The sequence below is a fragment of the Phyllobates terribilis genome, unplaced genomic scaffold (genome assembly GCF_046119375.1).
Source record: "Phyllobates terribilis strain yellow unplaced genomic scaffold, ASM4611937v1 Scaffold_11__3_contigs__length_659146591, whole genome shotgun sequence".
Taxonomy (NCBI): domain Eukaryota; kingdom Metazoa; phylum Chordata; class Amphibia; order Anura; family Dendrobatidae; genus Phyllobates; species Phyllobates terribilis.
This window is the reverse complement of record NW_027362771.1, coordinates 607177195-607194832: the sequence shown is the minus strand read 5'-3', so window position 1 is coordinate 607194832 and position 17638 is coordinate 607177195. Positions and strand designations below refer to the sequence as shown.

The 17638-nt window shown below is 41.4% G+C and overlaps 3 non-coding genes across 3 annotated transcripts; all 3 read right to left on the bottom strand.

The window, feature by feature from the left end:
• Window positions 1–1188: 1188 nt before the first annotated feature.
• TRNAL-AAG (transfer RNA leucine (anticodon AAG)) lies at window positions 1189–1270 on the bottom strand. Its single transcript has one exon. It is a non-coding gene; the product is annotated as a tRNA-Leu (tRNA).
• Window positions 1271–4107: 2837 nt separating this feature from the next.
• Window positions 4108–4189, bottom strand: TRNAL-AAG (transfer RNA leucine (anticodon AAG)). Its single transcript has one exon. It is a non-coding gene; the product is annotated as a tRNA-Leu (tRNA).
• Window positions 4190–5568: 1379 nt separating this feature from the next.
• On the bottom strand, window positions 5569–5650 carry TRNAL-AAG (transfer RNA leucine (anticodon AAG)). Its single transcript has one exon. It is a non-coding gene; the product is annotated as a tRNA-Leu (tRNA).
• Window positions 5651–17638: the final 11988 nt, after the last annotated feature.

Genomic DNA, 17638 nt, shown 5'->3' with positions numbered 1-17638 from the left:
AACTAATATTTCCTCTGTTGGCTCATCCACTAATTTTTAGATATCACTGAATTAGGTGGTATAGATTACTTGCTATGATCTCACATATACAGGACCCTCAAACATGAAGGATTCCTACACCCCTGCCTGTACGTAACAGATAATCAGAAGCAGCAGCAAGGAAGACATTATACAGCAGTGAAGAGCAGTGTAGCTATGAATTCATCACTAGGGTGACTTACTGGAAAGCAGCAGAAGCAACATGGCTGTTTATGTTTGCTAATCACTCTACTCATCCTGTATTGATAATCCTAAAAAGGCAGCAGGGATATGAGCTAGCAGTTAGACTTCTTTTGACCAAGATTGATGTTGGCAAGTTTTGAGAATGGTTGATCATTGATTGAACTGACATGGATGTAACATAGATGGTAAATTATGTAGTTAATTTTGATGCCTAAAGCCAACATGACTATTCATATGCCGTATTCATACGTATGACTTGCTCACATGTTCCCTTTCTTCTACAGCACAGTGAAGATCACTTGATGTTACATTTGCTTACTTAGAGAACACAGAAGCAAAACAGGAATTTAAAAGTTCAGTCTTCTCAACATCATTATTGACCACTTTACCCTTTTCATCCTTTAAAAATCCTATAGCATCTTTGGCTTTTCTTTAACTTTTGACTTACTTCCAAAATCCTTTCTTATTGCTTTTGGTCTCTCTTGCAAGCCTCACTTCATTACTGGCTTTAGTTCTTCTATCGCTAGCCCACCTTTCCCTGCAGACAGCATTATATTCTTCTTTAGATATGAACCCTTCTTTTCATTTGATATTCATTTCTTTGTTCCTTTTTAGCCAGCTTTTAAGTTCAGTATTCAGCCATCCTGGTCTCCATCAATGCTTTCCATTCTTCCTTCTTTTTGGGATTGTTACTGATTGTGCAGTGAGAATTTAATTTAGCAAAATCTCCCATCCTTCCTGGACATTTCTTTCCTTTAGAACATCCTACTTTTCCTTCCTTTTTACTGAGTCCATTAAAAACTGCCTTTCTACAGTCCAATCTTAAAATCTCAGTTTTCGCAGGTTTTCCACCTTTTGTAGTTCAAAAGTATAGGATAAAATTAACGCTGCCTCCTAAATTCTCAACCCCCTATACTTCCTCAACTGTTTCCTAATTTTTGGTAAAAATTAGATCCAAATAAATAATGGCAGCGGTGGGATTTGAACCCACGCCTCCAGAGAGACTGTAGCCTTAATCCAGCGCCTTAGACCGCTCGGCCACGCTACCTCAGACGGATGCTCAATCTTATTTAAATCAGAAATTTGCTAATGATATAAGTTGCGGAAAACATTGTATAACTAATTAGACAAAAATACAAATGTTAGAATGCATGAGGAACGCAGTTATCAGGGATTTGTTTGTACATTGACTCTGGGGCACCATTTTACAAAACATATGACTTGTATCCAGATATTTAACTAATCTTTCCTCTGTTGGCTCATCCGCTAATTTTTAGATATCACTGAATTAGGTGGTATAGATTACTTGCTATGATCTCCCATATACAGGACCCTCAAACATGAAGGATTCCTACACCCCTGCCTGTACGTAACAGATAATCAGAAGCAGCAGCAAGGAAGACATTATACAGCAGTGCAGAGCAGTGTAGCTATGAATCCATCACTAGGGTGACTTACTGGAAAGCAGCAGAAGCAGCATGGCTCTGTTTATGTTTGCTAATCACTCTACTCATCCTGTATTGATAATCCTAAAAAGGCAGCAGGGATATGAGCTAGCAGTTAGACTTCTTTTGACCAAGATTGATTTTGGCAAATTTTGAGAATGGTTGATCATTGATTGAACTGACATGGATGTAACATAGATGGTAAATTATGTAGTTAATTCTGATGCCTAAAGCCAACATGACTATTCATATGCCGTATTCATACGTATGACGTGCTCACATGTTCCTTTTCTTCTACAGCACAGTGAAGATCACTTGATGTTACATTTGCTTTCTTAGAGAACACAGAAGCAAAACAGGAATTTAAAAGTTCAGTCTTCTCAACATCATTATTGACCACTTTACCCTGTTCAACCTTTAAAAATCCTATAGCATCTTTGGCTTTTCTTTAACTTTTGACTTACTTCCAAAATCCTTTCTTATTGCTTTTGGTCTCTCTTGCAAGCCTGACTTCATTACTGGCTTTAGCTCTTCTAACGCTAGCCCACCTTTCCCTGCAGACAGCATTATATTCATCTTTAGATATGAACCCTTCTTTTCATTTCATATTCATTTCTTTGTTCCTTTTTAGCAAGCTTTTAAGTTCAGTTTTCAGCCATCCTGGTCTCCATAAATGCTTTCCATTCTTCCTTCTTTTTGGGATTGTTACTGATTGTGCAGTGAGAATTTAATTTAGCAAAATCTCCCATCCTTCCTGGACATTTCTTTCCTTTAGAACATCCTACTTTTCCTTCCTTTTTACTGAGTCCATTAAAAACTGCCTTTCTACAGTCCAATCTTAAAATCTCAGTTTTCGCAGGTTTTCCACCTTTTGTAGTTCAAAGGTATAGGATAAAATTACCGCTGCCTCCAAAATTCTCAATCCCCTTTACTTCCTCAACTGTTTCCTAATTTTTGGTAAAAATTAGATCAAAATAAATAATGGCAGCAGTGAAATTTGAACCCACGCCTCCAGAGAGACTGGAGCCTTAATCCAGTGCCTTAGACTGCTCGGCCACGCTACCTCATACAGATGTTCAAACTTATTTAAATCAGAAATTTGCTAATGATATAAGTTGCGGGAAACATTGTATAACTAATTAGACAAAAATACAAATGTTATTATGCATGAGCAATGCAGTTATCAGGGATTTGTTTGTACATTGACTCTGGGGCACCATTTTACAAAACATATGACTTGTATCCAGATATTTAACTAATCTTTCCTCTGTTGGCTCATCCACTAATTTTTAGATATCACTGAATTAGGTGGTATAGATTACTTGCTATGATCTCCCATATACAGGACCCTCAAACATGAAGGATTGCTACACCCCTGCCTGTACGTAACAGATAATCAGAAGCAGCAAGGAAGACATTATACAGCAGTGCAGAGCAGTGTAGCTATGTATTCATCACTAGGGTGACTTACTGGAAAGCAGCAGAAGCAGCATGGCTCTGTTTATGTTTGCTAATCACTCTACTCATCCTGTATTGATAATCCTAAAAAGGCAGCAGGGATATGAGCTAGCAGTTAGACTTCTTTTGACCAAGATTGATTTTGGCAAATTTTGAGAATGGTTGATCATTGATTGAACTGACATGGATGTAACATAGATGGTAAATTACGTAGTTAATTCTGATGCCTAAAGCCAACATGACTATTCATATGCCGTATTCATACGTGTGACTTGCTCACATGTTCCTTTTCTTCTACAGCACAGTGAAGATCACTTGATGTTACATTTGCTTTTTTAGAGAACGCAGAAGCAAAACAGGAATTTAAAAGTTCAGTCTTCTCAACATCATTATTGACCACTTTACCCTTTTCATCCTTTAAAAATCCTATAGCATCTTTGGCTTTTCTTTAACTTTTGACTTACTTCCAAAATCCTTTCTTATTGCTTTTGGTCTCTCTTGCAAACCTCAATTCATTACTGGCTTTAGCTCTTCTAACGCTAGCCCATCTTTCCCTGCAGACAGCATTAAATTCTTCTTTAGATATGAACCCTTCTTTTCACTTGATATTCATTTCTTTGTTCCTTTTTAGCAAGCTTTTAAGTTCAGTATTCAGCCATCCTGGTCTCCATAAATGCTTTCCATTCTTCCTTCTTTTCGGGATTGTTACTGATTGTGCAGTGAGAATTTAATTTTGCAAAACCTCCCATCCTTCCTGGACATTTCTTTCCTTTAGAACATTCTACCTTTCCTTCCATTTTACTGAGTCCATTATAAACTGCCTTTCTACAGTTCAATCTTAAAATCTCAGTTTTCGCAGGTTTTCCACCTTTTGTAGTTCAAAAGTATAGGATAGAATTACCGCTGTCTCCTAAATTCTCAATCCCCTTTACTTCCTCAACTGTTTCCTAATTTTTGGTAAAAATTAGATCCAAATAAATAATGGCAGCGGTGGGATTTGAACCCACGCCTCCAGAGAGACTGGAGCCTTAATCCAGCGCCTTAGACTGCTCGGCCACGCTACCTCATATGGATGTTTAAACTTATTTAAATCAGATATTTGCTAATGATGTAAGCGGCAGAAAACATTGTATATCTAATTAGACAAAAATACAAATGTTATTATGCATGAGCAACGTAATTATCAGGGATTTGTTTGTACATTGACTCTGGGGCCCCATTTTGCAAAACATATGACTTGTATCCAGATATTTAACTAATCTTTCCTCTGTTGGCTCAACCGCTAATTTTTAGATATCACTGAATTAGGTGGTATAGATTACTTGCTATGATCTCCCACATACAGGACACTCAAACATGAAGGATTCCTACACCCCTGCCTGTACGTAACAGATAATCAGAAGCAGCAGCAAGGAAGACATTATACAGCAGTGCAGAGCAGTGTAGCTATGAATCCATCACTAGGGTGAATTACTGGAAACCAGCAGTAGCAGCATGGCTCTGTTTATGTTTGCTAATCACTCTGCTCATCCTGTATTGATAATCCTAAAAAGGCAGCAGGGATATGAGCTACCAGTTAGACTTCATTTGACCAAGATTGATTTTGGCAAATTTTGAGAATCGTTGATCATTGATTGAACTGACATCGATGTAACATAGATGGTAAATTATGTAATTAATTCTGATGCCTAAAGCCAACATGACTATTCATATGCCGTATTCTTATGTATGACTTGCTCACATGTTCCTTTTCTTCTACAGCACAGTGAAGATCACTTGATGTTACATTTGCTTTCTTAGAGAACACAGAAGCAAAATAGGAATTTAAAAGTTCAGTCTTCTCAACATCATTATTGACCACTTTACCCTTTTCATCATTTAAAAATCCTATAGCATCTATGGCTTTCCTTTAACTTTTGACTTACTTCCAAAATCCTTTCTTATTGCTTTTGGTTTCTCTTGCAAGCCTCACTTCATTACTGGCTTTAGCTCTTCTAACGCTAGCCCACCTTTCCCTGCAGACAGCATTATATTCTTATTTAGATATGAACCCTTCTTTTCATTCAATATTCATTTCTTTGTTCCTTTTTAGCAAGCTTTTAAGTTCAGTATTCAGCCATCCTGGTCTCCATAAATGCTTTCCATTCTTCCTTCTTTTTGGGATTGTTACTGATTGTGCAGTGAGAATTTAATTTAGCAAAATCTCCCATCCTTCTTGGACATTTCTTTCCTTTAGAACATACTACTTTTCCTTCCTTTTTACTGAGTCCATTAAAAACTGCCTTTCTACAGTCCAATCTTAAAATCTCAGTTTTCGCAGGTTTTCCACCTTTTGTAGCTCAAAAGTATAGGATAAAATTACCGCTGCCTCCTAAATTCTCAACCCCCTATACTTCCTCAACTGTTTCCTAATTTTTGGTAAAAATTAGATCCAAATAAATAATGGCAGCGGTGGGATTTGAACCCACACCTCCAGAGAGACTGGAGCCTTAATCCAGCGCCTTAGACCGCTCGGCCACGCTACCTCATATGGTTGTTCAAACTTATTTAAATCAGAAATTTGCTAATGATATAAGTTGCGGGAAACATTGTATAACTAATTAGACAAAAATACAAATGTTATTAAGCATGAGCAACGCAGTTATCAGGGATTTGTTTGTACATTGACTCTGGGGCACCATATTACAAAACATATGACTTGTATCCAGATATTTAACTAATATTTCCTCTGTTGGCTCATCCACTAATTTTTAGATATCAGTGAATTAGGTGGTATAGATTACTTGCTATGATCTCCCATATACAGGACCCTCAAACATGAAGGATTCCTACACCCCTGCCTGTACGTAACAGATAATCAGAAGCAGCAGCAAGGAAGACATTATACAGCAGTGCAGAGCAGTGTAGCTATGAATTCATCACTAGGGTGACTTACTGGAAAGCAGCAGAAGCAGCATGGCTCTGTTTATGTTTGCTAATCACTCTACTCATCCTGTATTGATAATCCTAAAAAGGCAGCAGGGATATGAGCTAGCAGTTAGACTTCTTTTGACCAAGATTGATTTTGGCAAATTTTGAGAATGGTTGATCATTGATTGAACTGACATGGATGTAACATAGATGGTAAATTATGTAGTTAATTCTGATGCCTAAAGCCAACATGACTATTCATATTCCGTATTCATACGTATGACTTGCTCACATGTTCCTTTTCTTCTACAGCACAGTGAAGATCACTTGATGTTACATTTGCTTTCTTAAGGCCCTGTCACACATAACGAGATCGCTAGCGAGATCGTTGATACGTCACGGGTTTTGTGACGCAACAGCGACATCGCTAGCGATCTCGCTACGTTTGACAGGTAGCAACGATCAGGCCCCTGCTGCGAGATCATTGATCGTTATAAAGCTCCCTGGACCATTCCTGGGTCGTTGCACTCCCGCTGGGCAGTGTGCATCGCTGTATTTGACACCTAGCCAATGACCTCGTCCAGCGATTCAGAACTGAGACACGTAGGCGTGTATAAATTGGACTATTCCGCGCCCCTCGTCCCCGATTGGTGGTCGCTACGGCGTTCTCATTTCCGGACGTGCAAAAAGAAGGCAACAGAATAGCGATTCCGTCCTTTGTTTCTGACCTCGTGCTTATTGCAGATCCTACCAGAGTTCTCCGGGCTGCTAATATCCGTTCATTGGACTAGTGCTGATTTTTGCGGATCATTGCAGCGTTCTCCAGCTGTGACTCCGCTTTGAACATATCAGACATCTTTAGTAAGGTAGGTATTGTTTGAGGTCTCAGATGCGTTTCCATTTTTTAATCTTTTATCACACATTTACTAATTATCTGTTATCTTTGCTTTTCAGGGAGGGAGGGCTTGGCTTCTATTTGTATATATATATATGTATGCTTTTGAATGGGCAGATATTTTAGGGGTCTCATGCACATGCACCCACACAGCGCATTTTCTGTCATGCTCACTAACAGAATGGAATATGGTTTTCCATGATATTTTTTATATACGGTTTCAATACTTGTGTTAATTGTTTTGTTGAAAGTGTTCTCATCTTTTCATGTTATGTTTGCAGTTTGCACATCATGGACGACGGGCAGTGTGCTATTGTGGTTGCTGCATTGCTGCTTGAGGAAGCTCGGCGTCAAGATGAGGCACGAGAGCTACAGAGGCGTTCCAAACGAAAGCGTCGCATGTGGACCAGAGAGTGGCTGCAGAAGAGGTCTGAATTGTCCCACATGCAACTTGTAAGAGAGCTTCAGGAGAAGAATCCTCATGATTTCCGCAACTATCTGAGGATGTCAGAGGAATCTTTTAAAGAGTTATTGGAACGAGTTACGCCACGTATTCAACGGAAGGATACAGCGATGCGTGCTGCCATTCCGGCAGATGAAAGATTGGCAGTCACACTGAGATTCCTGGCCACCGGACGCTCACTCCAAGACTTGCATTTTTCTGCATCCATTTCAAGGCCCATGCTCAGTGTTCTAATCCCGGAGACATGTAATGAAATTTACCACAGTCTACGTAGTTACGTACAGTTTCCCAACACGGAGGAGGAATGGAAAAAGATTGCCTCTGATTTTGAGCAGCTGTGGCAGTTCCCTAACTGTGGTGGGGCTTTGGACGGGAAACATGTCCGAATCACTCAGCCACCAAATAGCGGATCCTATTTTTATAATTATAAGGGCTATTTCAGCATCATCATGATGGCCCTTGTTAATGCCAATTACGAATTTATAAATGTAGATGTTGGCATGAACGGCAGGGTTTCTGATGGTGGTGTTTTAGAGCACACACTTTTTGAAGAGCGATTGGACAATTGTGACCTACACTTGCCTCCCAACTCAAAGACTACAGGTAACCTTAATTTTGTTTTTGTCGGCGATGAAGCCTTCCCACTTCATCCCTATCTTATTAAACCATTCCCCCAAAAAAGTCTTACCCAGGAAAGAAGAATTTTCAATTATCGTTTGTCAAGGGCACGTCGTGTTGTCGAAAATGCCTTCAGTATCATGGCCAACCGCTTCAGAGTTTTTCACACGCCAATTAACATGAAGCTTACATCAATAGACTCTGTTGTTTTGGCCTGTTGCACACTTCACAACTTTCTTCGTCGACGTGAGGCAATTACGTACTGTCCGCCTGGCTTCGTGGACTCTGTGGACCTAGCCAATGGGGAAGTGGAGCTCGTTGAATGGCATTCAAACGATCCTGCAATTGCAGGCCTTCAACCAGTGGGATATGGCAGAAACACCCAGGATGCGAAGACCAGCCGCGACAACTACTGCCAGTATTTTAACGGTCCTGGTGCTGTTACTTGGCAACATCATAACTTATAGTGGGCAACTACTGACAATTATACACTACTTTCAGTTTTGTATTGATTTGTGTAATAAACTGTGTTTAACTTTGCAAAAGATTTGTTTATCATTGTTTCAATAGTAAGGGCCCGTATGCACATACGTGTACTCCAGGGGCGGACATAGGAATCATGGGAGCTCATAGCAGAAGTTATAATTGGGACCCCCCCCACAAAAAAAAAAAAAAAAAAAGGAAATAATTGTTGGGGACACAGAAGAGCAGATCCCACAACCTTCCAGCCTTTCTTCCTTTCTGAACTCATAAATTACTCTTTCATAGCCCCATAAAAATGTAATGCCAACAAAAGTGTCCCCCTTAACACAGTATGATACCCCGATGGTGACTTCCTCCTTTTTAGCCTCCACATGCACAGTGCAATGACCCTAATGTATCACATGAGCCATGTATGAGGGAGGTGGAGTCGGAGTAATGGAAATTGAGGAGTCGGTTTGGCTTATCGACTCCGCAGCCCTGTATACCAGGATGTACACTTATATACAGATAACCAGCTATACACACACATACTCACAGACACAGAAGTATGCATACCGACATAAAAATATAGATACATATTTCTACATAAAACCACCTAAACACCAGTGTTCCTGTGTGACCGTCACAATAGAGACACTGCTGCGTTCTACAGATGTTGCATTATCAATACAGCGTCTCTAGTCCGACACGCTAATAATTCAAGTCACAATAGGGTTCTCTAATAAACCGCGGGTTTATTGGCGACGTTCATGCGTCGTGGGCGTGGTTACCGACGTTCATGCGTCGTGGGCGGGTCTAACGACGTAGTTGCAGCCTAACTTATTAAAGAGCATTATGGCATCCAGGGTCAGGGCATCTCCTTGGGGTGATGCTGAGGTGTGCTACCTTGTGGAGCACCTGGATGCACTTGATTATGAGTGCCATGTGCACTCTGAGCATCCAGTGCTCCATAAGCAGGCGGTGCTGCAAAGGATCGGTCGGGGCCTGTTCCGGAGATTTGGGGTGCAGCGCTCTGCTACACAAATCCGGAAAAAGCTGGCGGACCTGAAATATAGGTCTGCCGACCGAATCGTCAGCATCCGGTCACGGTCCCTGCCCCGCAGTGGTGAGTGGTTTTAAAATATGTTAACACAATATATGGCAGCACATTAGTTACAACTGCAATCACCTTAGGTATCTAATGTTATTTGTTTTCCAGTGCCTGCAGCCCCAGAGCCCCCAAGGGAGTCACCTCCAGCCCTGGAGCCCCAGCAGCATTCCTCTGCCAGCTCGCCAGCATCACTCCGTGATATAGGTGCAGCTTCATCTTTCGGTAATGCTTTGACATAACATACGGTCAATACAACTTGGAAAGTGTAGGGCTGTCATGTACTATTAAGTGTTGTGTCTTTCTCTAGCCGGTGGTGCCAGGGGATCCGGGTGGTCCTTAAGCTCGTCATCATCCGAGCAACCTGAAAACCGTAAGTGTTAAATACCAAACATGTACCTGATAGGCTGTGTGCCCACGATGTGTTTTTTAAGGTGTTTCTGCAGCGTTTTTGCTGCTGTGGAAACGCATTAAAAGCGCATGGTAGAAGGTCTGCCATGTTCCAAAATGATAATCCGCATGTGCTGTGCACATGCTGCGGAAATTTCCGCTGCACATTATCATTGCGTAAAAAAACGCAGCACTACCAATTATTTTGCATAAGGTGTTTTTTTTGCGCCGCCATTGACTTGCATTATAATGCGCCAATTCCGCAATACTGCATCTGTACTTGCGTAATTAGCGCGTTCTAATGTGTGGATGGTACCCGGGAGTGGTGCATCGTGGGCACATAGCCTTAATTTGATGAATGTACAGAATTATTGGACTTTTAAGTTTAACTATTACCTCCGTAGAAATCCCAACACTACAAGATCTCCTGGCGTCACAACGGAGACTGAGTGAAGAGATCCACCAGCACGGAGTGATGCTGGCAAGATTTGTGGCAGCCCATGACCGTCACGGCAGCCAATAAATTCTTTTTTGTTATGTAGTTGATATTATTTGGTTGGTTATATTTTTTATATTTTTATAAAAAAAAATTAGTTTATATCCACTATTGTCTACACTTTGTTACATCTAATCCTATCCTGTGTGATACTGCCTGACGGGTTGTGTATCTAATCCTATCCTGTGTGATAATGCCTGACAGGTTGTATATCTAATCCTATCCTGTGTGATACTGCCTAAAGAGTTGTGTATCTAATCCTATCCTGTGTGATACTGCCTGATGGGTTGTGTATCTAATCCTATCCTGTGTGATACTGCCTGACGGGTTGTGTATCTAATCCTATCCTGTGTGATACTGCCTGACAGGTTGTGTATCTAATCCTATCCTGTGTGATACTGCCTAAAGAGTTGTGTATCTAATCCTATCCTGTGTGATACTGCCTGACGGGTTGTGTATCTAATCCTATCCTGTGTGATACTGCCTGACGGGTTGTGTATCTAATTCTATCCTGTGTGATACTGCCTGACGGGTCGTGTATCTAATCCTATCCTGTGTGATACTGCCTGACAGGTTGTGTATCTAATCCTATCCTGTGTGATATGCCTAAAGAGTTGTGTATCTAATCCTATCCTGTGTGATACTGCCTGACGGGTTGTGTATCTAATCCTATCCTGTGTGATACTGCCTGACAGGTTGTGTATCTAATAATATCCTGTGTGATACTGCCTAAAGAGTTGTGTATCTAATCCTATCCTGTGTGATACTGCCTGACGAGTTGTGTATCTAATCCTATCCTGTGTGATACTGCCTAAAGAGTTGTGTATCTAATCCTATCCTGTGTGATACTGCCTGACGGGTTGTGTATCTAATCCTATCCTGTGTGATACTGTCTAAAGAGTTGTGTATCTAATCCTATCCTGTGTGATACTGCCTGACGGGTTGTGTATCTAATCCTATCCTGTGTGATACTGCCTGACGGGTTGTGTATCTAATCCTATCCTGTGTGATACTGTCTAAAGAGTTGTGTATCTAATCCTATCCTGTGTGATACTGCCTGACGGGTTGTGTATCTAATCCTATCCTGTGTGATACTGCCTGACGGGTTGTGTATCTAATCCTATCCTGTGTGATACTGCCTGACGGGTTGTGTATCTAATCCTATCCTGTGTGATACTGCCTGACAGGTTGTGTATCTAATCCTATCCTGTGTGATACTGCCTAAAGAGTTGTGTATCTAATCCTATCCTGTGTGATACTGCCTAAAGAGTTGTGTATCTAATCCTATCCTGTGTGATACTGCCTGACGGGTTGTGTATCTAATCCTATCCTGTGTGATACTGCCTGACGGGTTGTGTATCTAATCCTATCCTGTGTGATACTGTCTAAAGAGTTGTGTATCTAATCCTATCCTGTGTGATACTGCCTGACGGGTTGTGTATCTAATCCTATCCTGTGTGATACTGCCTGACGGGTTGTGTATCTAATCCTATCCTGTGTGATACTGCCTGACAGGTTGTGTATCTAATCCTATCCTGTGTGATACTGCCTAAAGAGTTGTGTATCTAATCCTATCCTGTGTGATACTGCCTGACGGGTTGTGTATCTAATCCTATCCTGTGTGATACTGCCTGACGGGTTGTGTATCTAATCCTATCCTGTGTGATACTGTCTAAAGAGTTGTGTATCTAATCCTATCCTTTGTGATACTGCCTGACGGGTTGTGTATCTAATCCCATCCTGTGTGATACTGCCTAAAGAGTTGTGTATCTAATCCTATCCTGTGTGATACTGCCTGACGGGTTGTGTATCTAATCCTATCCTGTGTGATACTGCCTGACAGGTTGTGTATCTAATCCTATCCTGTGTGATACTGCCTAAAGAGTTGTGTATCTAATCCTATCCTGTGTGATACTGCCTGATGGGTTGTGTATCTAATCCTATCCTGTGTGATACTGCCTAACAAGCAGTGCAGGGGCAGTAAAGCCCACTCCAAAGTCGGCTTTCACACCTTCCTGCTTATTGATGTTATCAGCTGAAGTTGTGTAGGGGCAGGAAAGCAGTCTGAAGTAGGCTTTCATTGCCGCCTACTTATTGATGTTATCAGCCGAAGTTGTGTGGGGGCAGGAAAGCCGTCTGAAGTCGGCTTTAATAGCCGCCTGCAAATTGATGCTATCAGCTAAAGTTGTGGGGGCATGAAAGCCGTCTGAAGTCGGCTTTAATAGCTGTCTACTAATTGATGTTATCAGCTGAAGTAGTGTAGGGGCAGGAAAGCCGTCTGAAGTCGGCTTTCATTGCCGCCTAATTATTGATATTATCAGCTGAAGTTGTGTGGGGGCAGGAAAGCCGTCTGAAGTCGGCTTTAATAGCTGTCTACTAATTGATGTTATCAGTTGAAGTAGTGTAGGGGCAGGAAAGCCGTCTGAAGTCAGCTTTCATTGCCGCCTACTTATTGATATTATCAGCTGAAGTTGTGTGGGGGCAGGAAAGCCGTCTGAAGTCGGCTTTAATAGCTGTCTACTAATTGATGTTATCAGTTGAAGTAGTGTAGGGGCAGGAAAGCCGTCTGAAGTCGGCTTTCATTGCCGCCTACTTATTGATATTATTAGCTGAAGTTGTGTGGGGGCAGGAAAGCCATCTGAAGTCGGCTTTCACAGATGCCAGCTAATTCAAGAAGAAGAGAGAAGAGGAAAGAATAGGAACATAGTATGAAAACTATAAGGAAGACCTAACATGTTGATCCAGAGGAAGGCAAAAAAAAACCATGCTCCGTTTTGGGAAAAAAAATTCCTTCCTGACTCCACATACGGCAATCAGACTAGTTCCCTGGATCAACGCCCTATCAAGAATCTAGTATATACAACCTATAATCTGAGTCAGACTCATGGTGCATGGTATGGCAGATCATTGCCATACCGTGCACCATGACTATGACCCCAAAGACTAAAAGAAGGGAAGTAGGAAGAGGAGGGGAAGAAAACCAGCTGTGAAGAAGACCAGAGGACACAGGGAGAAGACAGAAGACAGGTGATAAAGCCTGGAGCCGGAGGAGGAGAAGGGGAGGAGGTGATCACCAGCGGAGAGCAGGGATGGGAATAGACGGTAGAGAATGGAGGGGAGGGAACGGAGATTGGGAAGGGATCGGAGGGCAGGGGTGAGGGGTCCCACCCTCGGGAAGAGGTAAAGCAGAATATAAGGCAACCAAAAAACATTTTTATTTCAATCAGGAATATCAGAGGGCGATCAGAGGGCAGGGGTAAAGTTAAAAAAGAGGACAATAAACCTTTTTTTTATAAACAAACAAAAATATAAACAATTTTAACAATTTAAATAAGTATTAAATTAACAATATTTACAAAATGATAAAAAAAAATTGAAATGAAACATCACTACAGTTCTTCATATCGATTGCCTGTATTTGTGTATCCGTGCCTGGGGGAAACAAAAGAATCAGAACACATGGGATACTGTGGGGGGGGGGCAAGGCTTTGTGGATGCCGGATCCTCTGCACTGGTGTGCTGTGAAGTGGGTCCGGCCTATGGGTCCAAGAATGTTGTTGAAAATGGCCAGGGTCAATCAGAGTATGTACAGTAGACGTTTCATTAAGTTCACCGGCTGCCGCTTTATTTAAAGTCTCAAACATGACCCTTTCTGCATGCGCCCTCTGTCGGTCATCCAGCCTCTGTAGTCTCTCGCCAGCGTATGTTGCAAAGCTGTCCCGCTTGGCCTGGGTCTGCAGAAGTAGAATCTTGTTCGCCAGAGATACTAGATCTGGCAATGGCGGCAAGCTGGCCTTTCTTTTCCTTGATTTTCTCTGTCGCCGAGGCACAAGGTCTTCACTTGTAGAGGCCATAGGGTCTTCATTCACCGATGCCATAGGTTCCTCATTCCTTGACATAACACTCGCCTCCTCCATACCACGTTCCGTAGCCAAGATGTCGTCATCTTGCCGATGGTGCTGTGGGAACACAAAATTAAAGTTAAGATTTGGTTACAACATCCAGCAGGTATGTTATGACCAGCATGGGTACACGTGCACTAAAAAAACAAATATGAGGGGCGGCTAAACTATGGCATGTACATTGAAAGTATAAATGCTATTTACAGGGAAGCAAAGAAGGTACTTACATCTTCAACAGGGGAGTCAGTCCGTATGTCGGGGTCTTCTTCCGGGGTCGGCCGCATCGTACACGCCATTCGCCGAGGTAGCTCCTGGTCACGGGTGAAGGCAAGCAAATCATAATACCATAATGTCGGCACATAAACCTCATCTGTGCCGGTACCTGACTTCTTTGATTTCTCCACCCGGTTGAGTTCTTTCTTATATACGGTGCGTAGACCCTGGATCTTTCTCTTCACCAGCTCTTCATCCACCTTCTCGTTGGGGCCATGCCTTTTAAAGAGGGAAATCAATTGCTGGTAGGCCTCCCTCTTTTTCTCTCTATTGCAGTAGTCTGTTGATTTTATTTGCCAAAGGCACGGCAGGGAGCGGTAGAGGTCAATCATTTCCCTCACAAACTCTTCACTTTTGAAAGCCATCTGAAAAAGATAGCAATACAGTGAGCATACATGAAACATTTTAAAACAAAGTAAAAAGTACTACACACCATTTGCTGACTAAAAATGGCCTCCAATGTATAAGCAAATGTATACTTATTGAGTGTGATAAAAATCCACTAAAATAACTTACCGTGGAAACAAAGCTATACAGTGCCTCAAGAACCCAAAAGTCAATGTTCAGTCACAGCTGAAGAAAATCCACAAATGAATGGAATCACAGCAGTAGAACGCAACTAGGATCCCAAAATCAGGACGCTGACAAGGCTTCAACAAATCCCAGATGGACGAAACTTGCCCGGAGAACACTGCTACGATCCGAAAGCAGAGCGCAGATAGGAACAAGGGAGCGGAATTGACCCAACGTCGCCTTTTTAAAAAACCCGGCCGCCAATCAGAACGCAGTAGCGTCCACCAATCGGAGATTAGTGGGCGCGGAAAGGTAATTTTATGCACGCCTTTCTGTCACAGTACAGTCCCTCAAAGTGTGTATCGTTGAGTGTGGATCGTTGAAGTAGCTGCTGTGTGACAGCGTCCGAGCGACCAACGAGATCGTTAGTTAGATCGCTGGGGCGGCCGAAATCGTTGGCAAGTTATACATGTTTGATGGCTCCCGAACGATCTCTCCAGCGATCTCAAAACTGTGACGTAGTAACGATCTCGCTAGCGATCTCGTTATGGGTGACAGGGCCTTTAGAGAACACAGAAGCAAAACAGGAATTTAAAAGTTCAGTCTTCTCAACATGATTATTGACCACTTTACCCTTTTCATCCTTTAAAAATCCTATAGCATCTTTGGCTTTTCTTTAACTTTTGACTTACTTCCAAAATCCTTTCTTATTGCTTTTGGTCTCTCTTGCAAGCCTCACTTCATTACTGGCTTTAGCTCTTCTAACGCTAGCCCACCTTTCCCTGCAGACAGCATTATATTCTTCTTTAGATATGAACCCTTCTTTTCATTTGATATTCATTTCTTTGTTCCTTTTTAGCCAGCTTTTAAGTTCAGTATTCAGCCATCCTGGTCTCCATCAATGCTTTCCATTCTTCCTTCTTTTTGGGATTGTTACTGATTGTGCAGTGAGAATTTAATTTAGCAAAATCTCCCATCCTTCCTGGACATTTCTTTCCTTTAGAACATCCTACTTTTCCTTCCTTTTTACTGAGTCCATTAAAAACTGCCTTTCTACAGTCCAATCTTAAAATCTCAGTTTTCGCAGGTTTTCCACCTTTTGTAGTTCAAAAGTATAGGATAAAATTAACGCTGCCTCCTAAATTCTCAACCCCCTATACTTCCTCAACTGTTTCCTAATTTTTGGTAAAAATTAGATCCAAATAAATAATGGCAGCGGTGGGATTTGAACCACGCCTCCAGAGAAACTGTAGCCTTAATCCAGCGCCTTAGACAGCTCGGCCACGCTACCTCAGACGGATGTTCAATCTTATTTAAATCAGAAATTTGCTAATGATATAAGTTGCGGAAAACATTGTATAACTAATTAGACAAAAATACAAATGTTAGAATGCATGAGGAACGCAGTTATCAGGGACTTGTTTGTACATTGACTCTGGGGCACCATTTTACAAAACATATGACTTGTATCCAGATATTTAACTAATCTTTCCTCTGTTGGCTCATCCGCTAATTTTTAGATATCACTGAATTAGGTGGTATAGATTACTTGCTATGATCTCCCATATACAGGACCCTCAAACATGAAGGATTCCGACACCCCTGCCTGTACGTAACATATAATCAGAAGCAGCAAGGAAGACATTATACAGCAGTGCAGAGCAGTGTAGCTATGAATCCATCACTAGGGTGACTTACTGGAAAGCAGCAGAAGCAGCATGGCTCTGTTTATGTTTGCTAATCACTCTACTCATCCTGTATTGATAATCCTAAAAATGCAGCAGGGATATGAGCTAGCAGTTAGACTTCTTTTGACCAAGATTGATTTTGGCAAATTTTGAGAATGGTTGATCATTGATTGAACTAACATGGATGTAACATAGATGGTAAATTATGTAGTTAATTCTGATGCCTAAAGCCAACATGACTATTCATATGCCGTATTCATACGTATGACGTGCTCACATGTTCCTTTTCTTCTACAGCACAGTGAAGATCACTTGATGTTACATTTGCTTTCTTAGAGAACACAGAAGCAAAACAGGAATTTAAAAGTTCAGTCTTCTCAACATCATTATTGACCACTTTACCCTTTTCATCCTTTAAAAATCCTATAGCATCTTTGGCTTTTCTTTAACATTTGACTTACTTCCAAAATCCTTTCTTATTGCTTTTGGTCTCTCTTGCAAGCCTCACTTCATTACTGGCTTTAGCTCTTCTAACGCTAGCCCACCTTTCCCTGCAGACAGCATTATATTCTTCTTTAGATATGAACCCTTCTTTTCATTTGATATTCATTTATTTGTTCCTTTTTAGCAAGCTTTTAAGTTCAGTATTCAGCCATCCTGGTCTCCATAAATGCTTTCCATTCTTCCTTCTTTTTGGGATTGTTACTGATTGTGCAGGGAGAATTTAATTTAGCAAAATCTCCCATCCTTCCTGGACATTTCTTTCCTTTAGAACATCCTACTTTTCCTTCCTTT